Source organism: Xyrauchen texanus, chromosome 49 (assembly GCF_025860055.1).
Source record: "Xyrauchen texanus isolate HMW12.3.18 chromosome 49, RBS_HiC_50CHRs, whole genome shotgun sequence".
Classification (NCBI taxonomy): domain Eukaryota; kingdom Metazoa; phylum Chordata; class Actinopteri; order Cypriniformes; family Catostomidae; genus Xyrauchen; species Xyrauchen texanus.
This window is the reverse complement of record NC_068324.1, coordinates 15,851,880-15,866,818: the sequence shown is the minus strand read 5'-3', so window position 1 is coordinate 15,866,818 and position 14,939 is coordinate 15,851,880. Positions and strand designations below refer to the sequence as shown.

The following is a 14,939-nucleotide window of genomic DNA, read 5'->3' as shown; positions in this document are numbered from 1 at the left end:
ACAGACACAGAACAATGATGTCATGACCCTGTCACACAAAAAGCCATACTGACAAGAGTGACAGGATCGTGACAGTTTGTATTACTAGTAAACATATTGAGATGCTTCCTTGTGCAGCTGGGTTGTCGGTCGATATTACTCAGCAAAACAGATGTGCAGGTGCCAAGTTGGTTATCTTGTTCTGGAGACCTCATGGGGTGATGTGAACCCATGAGGTTGTGTTCTTCAATTCACACCTGAGGCCTCTTGCGACCTGCATTTTAACACGATTAGTTGTATGATTAAAGGAACAGTTCACCCACAAAAGACTGCTGAAGCCAAACAATGATTTTGTGTGATGAACAGACTGCAATTTAAGTCATTATTCATTTTCAAATAATTGATGCAACATCAGTATGCAATGAAAATGCAAATATGGTGACTATGAAGTCAGTTGGATGCTTCCATCTAAGTTGTCCTTATTTTTATTCAATTTCTACAACCTTTCGAAGTGATGAAGATTAATATTGTAACCGCATATTCTGAAATATGGGTTTTAAAGGGCCGCCACTCATCTTTAGTGAAAGACTGGTAGGCTGCCCAACATGCTGTCAGTATAAATGGGGATTGATGCCACCAGGGTGGCATGATGACAACAACATCCAACTCATTGCTCTGCTGTATCATAACACTCAGACCAGGCAGCCAAATTGCTTCAGTTTCATCTTTTGTAATTGATTTTTTAGTTGTGTATTTTAATTTTTTCTGCATCTGTCATCATTTTGTGCCTTAATTATGTTTAGTCACACATTATTGGGCACTATTTAGTGATAATCTCTCTCTCTCTCTCTCTCTCTCTCTCTCTATCTGCAATGTCATACCTGCTAAAAGAACTCCAGCTTTAACCGGTCTAAATTTAGGCTGGTCTTAGCTGGTTTAAGATGGATGTTCCCCCAGCTCAACCAGCTGAGCACTAGCTTGGCCAGGCTGGAAGACCATCTTCAAACAGCTAATACCAGATCTCCAAGCCTGACCAGCTGAAACATGCCCAAACCCCATTTAAAACCAACAAACAGACTAGCTTGACCAAGCTGCTGAGAGACCAGCAATCCTGTTTAGGCTGGTTTAAACTGATTGTTGTTTTCAGCAGGGCTTTTAAACTTGCGTTCATTCACATTCTTTTATTGTTAGTTTCCATTCTCCTTTGGAAAGAGGAGCTTTTCTCTCTAACTAGGGCTGCATCTTCTTTAGGTTGTTGCTAAATATAAAGTCGAATATAAAATAGAAAGTCTGGATTCACAGCAAGGTACTGATTCTTTCAAATCCCTGTATGCTTTTGTGTTTTCTGATTTGTCTCAGCACCGATGAACATGGATGTATTAGGTGCTTGTAATTACCTGATTACTTGGGATTTTTTATGTAACAGCTTTGGCACAATCTATTTCCACTCAATCAGCATTTATCTATGAACAACTCAAATAAATGTGAATATTAGCATGCTAATGTTATAAGTAATGGAAATCTGAGGCTGAATTTTGTAATAATTATTATAAATCAAAGCACCTTTCAGGCCGGCCTAATACTATGACACCACGAATATGCGAAAGTTTGGCTAACTCAATGAAAAGTTGTAGTCCAGCTGAACAAGCTTAATGTGTGTTTTTGTGTTACTGTGGCAATAACAAATTTCAGTACTTAAGGGGGTGATAGTTACCTCCATATGCCTGTGCCATTAAACTGGATGTGATTTTATTTTAATTGTCATTAAAGCTGTTTGTCCTATGGTATGCTAGAAAGTGAAATTTCACAGTTCTCGATATCAATATCGATACCACATATTGTTATATAAAATATTTGAATATGGTAATGTGCTATTAAACGCACTCCTTTAGCCTATTTAATGTTACATTTCAATGTTAATAAAAAATTAAAACAAATGCATATGTCCTTAAAGTGTTTCTCAATTAAGTATGCATTGATTTAAGTATTTTTAATTAGGGCCCTACTGAAATATGTTTTATTTTTTCCCAAATCATGTGTTTTCCATGCTATTCCTGTTACAATTTCTTTAGTTTCAAGCATCTAGCTTTTATTTTGAATCAAGCTTTAATTTTGAAAATGTGCTTTTGAAGGAAGCTTCACTTGTCTGGATAAACAGTTTGCTACATGACCCAGTGTGATCATTACAGCACAAATCTGTGATTTAACTACGCAACTGTGGTATAGATTTAGCATGTGCTGCAGTTCATGCAGACTAAGACTGCAGTCTATTGCTGTTTAAGAGTCACACTAGGACATTTCACAATTTTAAAACACAATTTTATGAATGTTTTTACTACGAGTGAGATGAAACGTCATTTTGTGGGCATGTGAGGAGTTGCGTTTTACAGCGGTGTAGAGTTTGTTTGAACAATAACGTTATAAATCACAGAATATTTAAACTGGTTGCATAAAGTACTTAATACTTAAAGGAATAATATGCTGAATAGACTACTTTAAAATGCTACTACCATCTCTATGACTGTTGTTTTAATGCGTTTGTGTTTAAGCACATGTGTTTTATTTTGCAGTGTGTTTGACCGGCTGGGTTACATAGCCCAAAAATGATGTATATAAGTCGTTTCAGACTATAAATTGCAGGACCTTTCAGGTAATGAAAAAAAAACCTGACTTATATTTCGAAAAATGTCAGATTTGTGTGTAAAAATTTGAAAGCAGCCATATGTCAGTCAGAAAGTGTGCAGGTATCGAATTGAGTGGGTGCTCGGTACTACCGGTACTCCAGAAACACTGGTATTGTTACATATTGTACTTTTGACATAACTACTTTGGAGTGAACAATGTGTAGAGTAGTGCTGCATGATATTGAGGAAAAATGCGATATGCTATAAGTTGTTGGATAATGCTATATTCGATATGCGATACTATATTCCTATGCTGACATCAGAGCTCACGGAACATCATAACACCCACCGCCCAAATGAATAAAATGACTATCTATCCCAGTGATCACCAAAATAATTGTCTTTTGTTCCAAATTGCATTTAGACTGTGTATAATATAAACTATTTTACAATTAGCTATGTTGCAGATATTAAAATTAATATTTAAATATTTGTATTTTATTTTTAAAAAAATATATAAATATAAAGTTAATTTCACCATATTATTGGAAACATAAAATAGTCTGTGTTGTGAAATATAAAATTGTTACACTGAAATTCATGTGCGTATTTATTTATAATTAGGTCATTCAAAGTGGGGCTTTTATTATGAAAGCTACTGTCTAGAAGTGCTTTCTGTAGACATTTGTGTTAATTTAACACTCCTGTTCTCAGTGGATGCTGAGGCTGCACTGAGAGGAATGATTTCACGAGACAATCCATTCATTGAAACCCATCCTTTGTATGGAGGACAAAACATGCTAAAATAATAAATAAATAAACAAATTTAATAATAAGAAAATAAATAAAGGAATAAATGTCTTGATAAAACAAATATAATTAAAACTAAAATTATAATTATTCCTGAATTTATTTTTGTATGACTTTTTTTTCCTTTAATTATTATTTTCTCTTTTTATTTATTATTTTCTCTCTTTTTATTTTTATTCTTTTAAAAAAAAAAAATCTTTAATTTTTTTTATATTTATTTATGCATTCATTTACTTTTATATTTATTTATTCCCACATGTATTTATTTCTAAATTTAAATATTCCCACATTTATTTATTTTTGTATTTATTCTTACATTTCTGTCTCTTGTATGATAATGATATGGGTGGGTCCTGCTTACCATTGGCTTATTGTAGATTGAAGCGTGTGCTCGATTACTCTTGACATGTTTTGATGTGTTAGGTCATAGCCATATCATGTAAACTATAGCTATTTGTGGGGCTAAAAACATAAGAGCTTAAGTCAATCCAAGATGTATTGGTTATACTACAATCTGTGTTTGGTAGGGTTTTGTCCATCAAACGCATCAAAATGCACATATACACATCAATTCATATTCACAATGTAATCCAATTGCATTAGTGCCATAATATTAGTTTTGGTTTCATGAATTGCTTTTGTACTTGTGCTAAATTAATGCACTTTGCTTTTGTGATAACTTTGAGGCCATTTTTGTGGCATTTTGGTATTTGTAACGAATTCAGGAGGAGTCAGGATAGAAGGATCTAAGTGCAGCTTTGATTTAATAAGAAAATGAGTCCAGATACAAAACTTGGAAAACACAGGAACGGAACAAAACAAAACATCAACTGACAAAGGCACTAGAAAACACAAGGACATTAAATACATTAGGGCAAACAAGATAAATGAGAAAAAGCTGGGAACAATCAGGGCAGGAACCAGGAACAGAGACACAAGAAGGTAAACAAAACTTCAAACTAAAAGTCTCTTAAACACCTAGTGACCTCTGGTGGCCACTAGGGCAAAAGGGAACCTGTCCATATTTTTATAAACTCTGATAAGAAATGCAAGTGACATCAAATAAAAGGGTTAGGTTGGAAATAATCAAAAAATAATCCGATTACCCTATAAATGTAATCAAATATTACGTTACAATTAGCAATTTTTGTAATGTAATTTGTAATCAGTACCTGATTACAATTCACAAGTAATCCGCCCAGCACTGGCTGTGATCAAATTAAAGACTATTGGCTATTTAAAAATGAGAACGTGCCCTAAAATAGCCTTATGTCCTTCCCAAACTTCTGGTTTCAATAGGAAATACATTAACACAGTTAAGAAAAGTGTGCTCGTCGATTTCAATGTCTTTAATGGACAAAGTTTTATTATGCTCATTAGTTGCCCACACCCCTGCATTAAGTATGTGTATGAATTTGTTTTTAATGTGAATGGTGGGGTGTTGTGGGTGATTGCCATGTTGTTTCTATGCAGTTTCTAAGGTTTTATGTTTGGCTGTTAGCGCATTGCTTCAGTATGTGGTTGGAGTTGTTCTGGGTGGTTGCTTGGAGATTAATGTCTCAAATCAAGCCCGCCTCCAAAGTTTCTATGATTTTCTGGTCCCTAGAAATGGATTGTCTCTCTTTGATATTGTTCACCCATTTAAACATCCTTAGCAAGCACCACTAATAACAAGTATGTTTTGCAGGGTGTTGTATATTGCCTTCTAATCAGGAAGTTGTCTTTCATGACCTCTGGACTGGTTACTAGCTGTTACCAAACAGTAAACAAGGAGCTGTGGTTTTTGGTCTTTCTTTCTCTAATCCTTTCACTCTCTACCATCTTAATGTGGCAAAGCCTCAGCACAGATGAAAGACCGTCTGCACTACATACTGTAAACTTACTACAGACTGCCTTCATTACACAAAAACACACTAAATCAGAGATTGAGCCAAATGAGCCCACATCGTAGCCATTCACAGTGCCTGATAATACACTCCATTGATTTGATTTATCTTCTTAATCTTTTTCTTATGCTTTAACTGCACAAGTGATTTATGAGGACAATGTGTGTGTTTAATGGAGAATGGCTGTGTTTAATGTGTGTTCAATAGCACACAACTACATGGGAATATTGGGACACTTTAAAATAGATTTTGGACTAGAAATAATGTGCAAAAAGGTATCTTGGGGAAATTAGTATTCCCCCACATAATACTTGTTGAAGAGTCTGTGGTCATATTTGCACTGCCAACTGTTCTCTTAGTCATTTCAGTGGTGGAGCAAGTTATTATTGTGTATCTGATGCAGTGACATTAATATTGTATTTTTAAGTGTCTTAAATGTCCAAATACTTTTGAGGCCACTTTTTGTATTACTGCAGATTTCTTAAACTACTCAATTAATGATGTACTTGCTCATATGTGATAATGATAAGCAACTCATATTAAACTACAAATGAGTCAGGGAAGGGTTTGAATACCTCCTTGTTTGCAGTTAGTATTTGAGTCACAGAGGGGCTCTTACCAATGGAAGCAAACCGTTTTGTAAACCATGTGAGTCTGGCCTTGTTAAAGCAAACATGGATGAATGAGCACTACACGACACGTCCTGTGTCTTATTTTCATCGTTAGGCATGTATCCTAGAATTCCTTAGGGCTTAGACATGCAGCTGTGTTTCGACTTTGCAGTTCGAAATGTTGTAGGAACACATCCAGGTGTGTGTGTACTGTATGTTGATGTATTTACACTTAGTTACTTCAGTCACTAATAATCACTATTTTTACTGATCAGTAAGCAATCTGACAAGGAAAAGACCAAATGTTATTGCCACTTTAGCCACTTTTCCACCATCGGGCCAAATGGTTCTGAGGACGGTGCGGAACGGTTACTGTAGCATTTCCACTAATCAGCACGGCACAATTATAAACCATTCTTGGCCTGAAATTCTCAACACGGTTAGCTGACAATACTCAGCTGTGCTCAACCGTACTGGTCGAATGGATTTAGTATGTGGCGACTCGTTTAGTGTATCTTTTATTATGATGGTACAAGCCTTTTTGTCAAGTAAGTTTTAAACTCAAAATACATTAACATTTTTGCATATAGGCTACTATTTTCATAAAATACTTGTATACTTGTCAATAAATATCCTTTTAAGCTAGTCTGGGAACTTCTACCTTTCTGCATGTTCGTGTCTGGTGGTAAACACAAGCCCTCAGCAAATGATGGTAAACCTCACACCTTTTTTTTCTTTACTTTCCTTTTTGCTACATGGTCTGTGTCTTTGCTGTTTTTAAAGAGTTAACAAGAGTTTGTTAAAGGCAGTCCTAAAAACTGGAATATGCGATCATCTTCCATAGTGCGCCGCACTCGCTACAATGTTTACCTCTCCCGCAGATCTGTTACGTACATTCTACTGATTTCATGGCACAGTTAAAAAAGAAAGCCATGCCAACTTGCCAGGCACTGCATGGAATGGTTAACCGATTTATCAAGACACATGAAGTGACTAAGTGTTAAGGCCCTGTGTGTTTTTACATTGCATTTTTACCTGAAGAGCAGCTGTGGAAGTAGTTTGGAAAGCTTGAATGTCACACACACACAGATGTTTGTAGAGATGCATGATCTGGTTGTTTCCCTATTGGCAGGCATGATCGATGTTACTTATTATGTCCAGGAGTGTCAGCAATCCTCTTTAACCTGTCTTTATCTAAGCTTTATAGATCAATGATGGATTCAACTGTGTGTGTGTGTGTGTGTGTGTGTGTGTGTGTGTGTGTGTGCATCATGTTTTATACAGTGGTGTCAGTTGTATGTGCATATCTCTGCAGAAGGCAAATTAATATAGTCTCACTGCACACACAGGGCAAAGGTTGGTGACTTGGATGGTTTAGTGGAGTCTGCATTTTTAGTGGTGCTTGCTAAGGCATGCTTAGGTGACACAGACATGAATGATACATCAAATCATGTTGATTGTTTTGGAGAGGTTTGCTATTCTAAGCGATCAGACTTACAGTTTTTACCTGGCAGATGATTAAACAGGAAAATAAATTCCCACTGACTGACACTGAAAAAGGAACCAAGCCAAATCTAAAAACCAGATTATAATAGAGATTCGTGATTGGCTTATTTTACTTTGGCAAGCATCAACCACCTACAACACCCTAGTAACAATTAGCAATGCCTTAGCAATGACCAAAAACACCCTTGTAACCACATAGCAACACCCTGGCAACCACCCAGAAGGACCTAGCAACTACATAGCAACACCCTGGCAAACCACCCAGAAAACTCTAGAAACTGCATTGCAACAACCTGGTATCCACCCAAAATACCCTAGTAATCACCTAGAAATGCCCTGAAAGCCACTCAAGAACACCCTAGCAAAAAATATAGCAACGCTGTGGCAACCACCCAGAACACCCTAGCGACTGAATTGCAACACTCTTGCAACCACACAGAACACCCTATTAACCAAATAGCAACACCTTGCCAACCACCCAGAATCCCCTAGAAATTGCATCACAACACCATGGCATCAACCCAGAACACCCTTGCAACCATATAGCAACACTCTGGCAACCACCCTGAGCGGCCTTGCAACTACATAGAAAAGCCTTGTCAACCACCTAGAACACTCTAGAAACTGTATAGCAACACCTTGGCAACCACCCAGAGTATCCTAGAACCACATAGTATTGCCTGGCAAATCACAACCACCCAGAATGCCCTAGAAACAACATAGCCATTTCCTGGAACCCCCCAAAACACCCTTCCAACCTTATAAAAATGCCCTGGCAACCACCCAGAATGCCCTAGCAACTACATAGCAATACCCTGGCAACCACCCAGAACACCCTAGGAACTGAATCGCAACACCCTTGCAACCACATAGCAACACCCTGGCAACCACCCAGAACATCCTATCATCATAGTTGTTGAGTTTGTTTTGGGCAAGCACTACTCACATTTACTTTTTTAATTTTTTTTAAATGTAAATTTTTCATAAACCTTCCCAATGAACGTTTGTCAATCTTTTATTTAAAGGCAGACAGTTTAAAGAGAAAATAACTCAAATAACTGTGCATAACCATTCCTCAATTCTTAAAATGTAGAACAAGAAAGGTAGCACTTCCTCTAAACATAACCCTCACAGAAACCTATGCACATCAGTAGATTTAAAGCTAAGCATGATTTGGACGAGCCTAAAATGTCCTCACTAGTGGGTTTTCAATAAGTTTCACTATATTAGTGTGGACATTTTCAAAAATTTGGCACTGGCAAATATAGTGAAGCCTCATACACACACACACACACACACACACACACACACACACACACACACACACACACACACATTAATGTACATATTGTGAAGAAATTGTGAATACTTGCTTTGCACATCAGTCGGGGTGTGATGGCACATTTTACCGCCGTTGCCAGATGTCTAACACTCTGAAAATAAACCTTCCAGACTCTAACACAGTAACCTTCATAATTGCACTAAAAGTTAGCTATGGAAACATTGATCATAATCAGCATCAGCGAACAGAAAATGTGGTGAATGATTATGTGGCTGTTGTTGATGGTGACAACGGTTTCTCTGTTGACTGTGAGCTGTGTGTGGCAGAGGTGAGTGTTTATAGGTGGGTGGAAAGTAATATGGTAGGTGTGGGTGAGAATGTGGGTCTTTTTTTCACACTTTCACAGTGGATGTTTTCTAGGTTGTTAACGTGAGCTCATAAATACTAGAAGGCTGCAGGCCCTTGTGCACCCAGGTCGAATCAGTGTTGTGGTGTGTAAACAGCACAATGTTTGTTATTTTCGTGCAGGTGTCAATATACTGTGTATGTGGGTGGTTATTATAGCCTATCCATAAATGAAAACCGTTCCACTACTCAAAATAAATGTTTCTCTCTCTTTTACCTTGCTTTACATTTTAAAATTTGTAGGTCCCATAGACAAGAACATTGGTTTCTTAAAGGGATACTTTAGAAATGAAAATTATTTCATACAGGTGTAGAACAATATGAGGATGAGTACTGTAAATAATGACAGATCTTTCCTATTTGAACTATTTGAACTGGTTTTCCCCTCCTCTTCTACCAATGCATCTTCCCGGAAGTCTTGACCTTTGACCCTTGAGCTAATTTAGATGTCCATCTTTTTGCCTGTCACTATTCCCTAATTTAATGCTTTGAAATGAGAGTCAGCCATTTTATAATTGACTTGTCAAAGTTGTGAGCTGGTATACTGAGTGCTGGATGAAATGTGCAGCATGCATGAAGAGGAGCGCTGTATAGTTCAAATGTGAATTATGCATTGCGAGGGGGATATATCAGGCTTTTTTGGTTCTTGAGGTTACAGCAGCTCTGTTTGCTGTTACATTGAAATGTGCTGCTGTATGAGATCGTTGGGGCGGCTGATGCATCAAATAGAGTGTGTGAGTGTGTTATACAGTATGCTTGTGTGTGCATATAATTTTTGTACAGGGTTAGATTCACACTACCCACAGTATAACCTCATCACTGACGGTAGAAACAAAACATATACCGCTTACAAAAATTCCATGGTAGCTATAGTTTCCTCCAAAATACAATAGTCACTGCAGTTATTGTTAATGCTGTATAACCATCATAAATTATTATGAGGTCAGAAGCTTTTTGTCAATTTTGTTTTCTTTTTTTCCAATGACACTGGTAGCTAATATACAATTACTAATTATAAAAATGTATATATAGGCTATAATGTAAATTTGTTTTTAATTCGTTAAGCAAAAAAATAAAAATTTTCGGTGGTGTTTTATAAAGTAATCACATTATCAATATGATTATTTTTCAAGAAAGTAATCTGATTGCAATTTTATATATATAATTTATATATTTATATAATATAACATGTTGTGGATGACTTTTTTTGAGTAACTTGCCCAACACTGCTGGTCTGAAAGAATCATGATGCTAGACTGTTGTGGGTGGTTACCAGGTTGTTGCTATGCAGTTGCTAAAGTGTTCTGAGTAGTTAGTGTTACTACAGTATGTGGTTGTTTGGGTGTTGCTTGGGATTTCTGGGAGATACACCTATTGGCCCAAGAATTTCTGAGACGACACTTGTAATTTCATGAATGGTTTTAACTTAAGCATTGTTGCAACCTACGGATACAAATTGTTTGTCCCCAGAAGTAGCCTAAAGCTAATACACACACATTATTAGCACATTACACATTACACTTAAGGCCCTAACACACTTACAGAGAAGTTATTTTTAGAGAAGTTTAAAACAGCTGAGTAAGGATATACTGTTCACGGACATTCAGAAACCTACCATGCTGCTGGGGGACGTGTTTAGAGGTACATTTAAATATGAGGAAACTCAAGACTACAGTAAACAGAGGTTAAATTGGGCCGGTAAAGTCCGGAACAGTGTTCCAGCTCCTTTGATTCCAAAAAGAAAATGCTTGTTTATCAGTCCTTTCCATTTATTGTATTCTGCGATGCATTTATTTTTTTTATCCATTTAACACATTCTTTCTCTATTTAGCATGTGAACTTATTCAAATATATTTCAAGTTCCTTTTATCCTTCTTTCTAGTCATTTCCGGACGCTGGTAGAGGCAGCATATTTGAGAGTGACACGAGACAGCTCGCCCCCACAAATAGGCATGTGTTCTGCTTCTGTATTGTGCTGTGGTCTGATCTCTGGTTCAGAGAAATTGAGCAATATGGAATCAACTGCTCAACCGTTTCTTAGATCCACTGATATTCCGTAGCAATTTTGCTTAGTTTTGTTAAAAAGTTGAGTATATTTACATCTACATTTATTCATTTGGCAGACACTTTTATCCAAAGCGACTTACAAAAGAGGAAAACATAAGCGAATCAGGAAAACATAAGCGAATCTTGTATGGGGGATGACTTGAGTATAACTTTGCGAATCTTGTGTGTAACTTGTGTAAACAGAATACACAAAGGAGTTTTGAATCTGGAATTATCACTCACATCCAAACCGATATCAACATAGATCAATATATCATACAGCTTTAGAACAATAGACCACTCGACCAACACACTGTAAAAGGTTTCACTGTTATTTGTATTGATTGTATTTATAGTATGTGTGTACTCCATTTCTGTTGATTCAGCATTTTTATTTTGTTTGTTTTTTTTCTTATGGGAAAAACAAAAAGTAGGTTTTCTAGCAAATATACATTGGGATTCACTAGTGAAAATGGTTCTTCATGCCACAGTGTAGAATTTGTAATTCTTTTATAATTTAATGCAAATGTTTTCTCTACAAATTATATATCAGAATAACAATTTGAGTAAAAGGTAGGAAAAATGTGCCTTTTCTTTTAAATTGTAACATAATTAGATTTATGTTTGTCATGTTCTATAAGATGACCCCAACCTAGAGCAAGAAGGTAACTTGTCCCAGTTGTCATCTGATTTTTGTAAAATGTATAAATACTCCTCAGAATCCTAATTTAATCTCTGTATGCAAAACATCAACTAATGCGTTAGCAATTCATTAATGAGTCATTCTATCATATCATTTAGATGCAGTAAATAATGTGTCATTTGTAATGTTTACCTTTTGCATTCATGGCGCTAATGCGCTAAAACACTTTACGCAGCCATAATATGTGACAGCTACACACTGTTATTGTAATTTAATGATGACACTGATGCTACTGCAAAGATTTGTGTATAAAAGAGTGTTAATGGGTAGAATACAGACAAAGGAATGATAACTTTGGGCAGATGTGTGATTGACTTTCGCAGCAGACCGCACATGAGTGAAGCAGCATATTAAACAACACAAGAATGGGTATTTAAGAGTATGTGAGTAGATTTGATTCCTTTTGTAGACTCATTTATAAAGAAAAACTGCATGACATGTTATTGAAAAATGTCTGTTTGGAGGAGCTCCAGGTCACACCTACCGATGACATGGATCAGTGGCACTAATGTGTTTACCAGTGGGTAAGAATTTTCCTGAAAGTTCACTCTGGCGAACTGTTATGAACTACCGAAACAAACTCAAAGGCACCTTTGCTTTGGCCAGATTTTGTTCTAAATGTCACACCCGTTCGTTTTTCAATTTCATAGGAAGTATGCTGGGGCCTTAACTCTACCCTCAAAAACATACCTTAGCAAGTTCATTGTGATTCATATCTGTCATCAGATGGTTGACAGGCCTTGTCATCTTTCATAAGCGACACGGCTGTTACTCTCTCAAGAGTAATAAGAACTCGTACATGTTTTGCATGACATCACATGGAATGCATTACATCAGTGTCTACTGTGCTCAAGTTTCTGTCCTCACTCCACTCTCTTGCTCATATTTCATTTCTTCATCTCATAACGCAGCTCTACTGTCTGAAATTCTCCATCGATCAAATCTGGATCTCATTTTATGCATTAGAGAGGAAGATCTGATGTTTGAAAGTGTATGAAATGAGAGCTTTCACAGTCTGTCAGAGTGTCTGTTGACGGCATTAATTGTCAGGCCCTGATCGCATGTGTTTATACGTCTGCGTCTGTGCATCTACCTACATTCCTGTCTATCTCACCTCTTAAGTCTAAATACGGGCTTAATCGAGGGCCAGTCCAGTCACTGTTTAGGGAAGTTAGTGACCATGATAAACTACTGCTGTTTTGGGTGAATTGACCCTTCTCTAAGCTTCATCCCCATTGGTTACTGTTGTTTACTTAAACAAGCAACACAGAACATCCCAAAGAAATGAATGGGAGTTTGTGGTGAACAGCAAAATTTTGTGTGAAATGTGCTCATAAATTAAATAGATGTTATTTGTATGTGGGCTGGAATGAAGTGTCACTTTGCAAAGCATTGTTATCTGCCATTTTTCAATTTATTAATTATGCAGTAACATGATTTAAAACTGCGCAGTCGGCTTATCAGAGTTGCAAAAAGCCTCATTTGATGGTGATTACAACTAATAGCATTCATTTAATTAAAGAGAACTGTTACTAATATTTCTATAACACATTCACTATGGTACTGTGAACTACTGTGACCTAAATCAATACATAAATCAGTTAACGTTAATTTAGGAAACTTGGAGCAAATTTTTGCTACTGATGTTATTCGTATTTGTTTAGGAATGAGGACTGACACCAAATTTAATCCATGACATTAACTTCTCAGTATTTATTTTAAGAAAAAAGTGCGAAGATTACTTCTGAATGTAATCAATACAGATTACAAGTTACATTACTTAAATTGTAATCAGTAATTTAATATAGGTAATCTAATATGATCAATTTTAGATTATTTTACAATGCATATTTTGATGAAAATCGTATTTCATTATTAATTTAAAATGTACCAATTTAACACTCCTTTCATTAAACTTTAGCAATCATAAAATAAAACAGAAACTTGCTATTTGTAAGGTTCCTAAAGGGTCAATAAAATTATTCTATGTTACCCAAAAGAGAGAAATATAAGAACATGCTTGTATTTATAAGAGAAATATTATATATGAAATTAGGAATTGGGATTTGTACAGTATGTAGGCTAATGTATGTAATGGGATGTAATAAAGTAATTAAAAAGTAACAGTAATCTGATTATGCACATTTTAAAATTTGTAATCATGTTACATCATCCAGATTACATGTAATCCATTACTACCCATCAATGTTTTTAGGTACAGTGTCACTATTATAAGTGCCCTGGCAACGTTTTACCATATTTTTTGAAAATATCTAAATGTATCTAAAAATAAATGTGTATAAAACTATCCAAACACAAAGGAATTCTAGATTGACTTACATTAAAAATAACAAAGGACTTTCTGATAAAATGGCTGATAGTAACAGTTGCCATGGTTGCATTTGTCAGTAAAGCTTTTAAAGGTTTAGCAAAGAGTCTTTTACAGTGACTACTCATTTAAATACTGTACAACACATAACAGCAATATAAGAGTGTAAGAGTTTTTCAGAGGGTTAGTGGGATATCAGGTCACTGTTGCATAATGTAGCTAGACACACTAAAGTTATTCAACATTACTGTGATTTTTAGGGCATAAGCGTTTATATGCGATTTGCTCACTAATCGTTCCTTCTCTTTCTATCTCCGTAGGCATTCTCATTTGACCCTGAGTCTTCCTCATATGTCTGCCATGGACTACATGGATTGTGTTTTGGTGAGTGTGTGACCTCAGACATAACCATGGTGGTGAGGTGGTTGCTCAACTCCCATTGAGAACAAAAAGTAAGAATGTCTTCCTGATCGTTTCAGTTAAATTTCCCAATACTGCTTTTAAAGAGCTGTTCCCTATCTCACTCATTCAACATTGTGTCGATGAGTTGACACCATGGGTCACTTCTCGGGAGCCCAGACTTCTCTGAACTTGAGAAAAAGCCAATGAAAATTGCCGTGTGGAATTTGCATGCCACTCCCCCGGACATACGGGTATAAAAGGAGTGACGCTGCAAATGCACATCAGGTATCGCACTGAGGAGCTGAGCCTGAAATTAAGCTGCATTATGTATCAGACATTATGCCAGTAGTCAAACG

At 36.3% G+C, this 14,939-nt stretch overlaps 1 protein-coding gene across 2 annotated transcripts in view; it reads left to right on the top strand.

Annotated features, from left to right (window-relative positions):
- Window positions 1-14,939, top strand: part of LOC127640188 (OTU domain-containing protein 7A-like) — a 97,817-nt gene that overhangs the window by 32,940 nt on the left and 49,938 nt on the right. The window contains exon 2 of one of the 2 annotated variants that reach the window (XM_052122619.1): window positions 14,502-14,565. The gene's annotated coding sequence lies outside the window, so the exon portion shown is untranslated. Of the gene's footprint in view, window positions 1-14,501; window positions 14,634-14,939 lie in introns of both variants that reach the window. The other variant, XM_052122618.1, reaches the window with a different exon arrangement.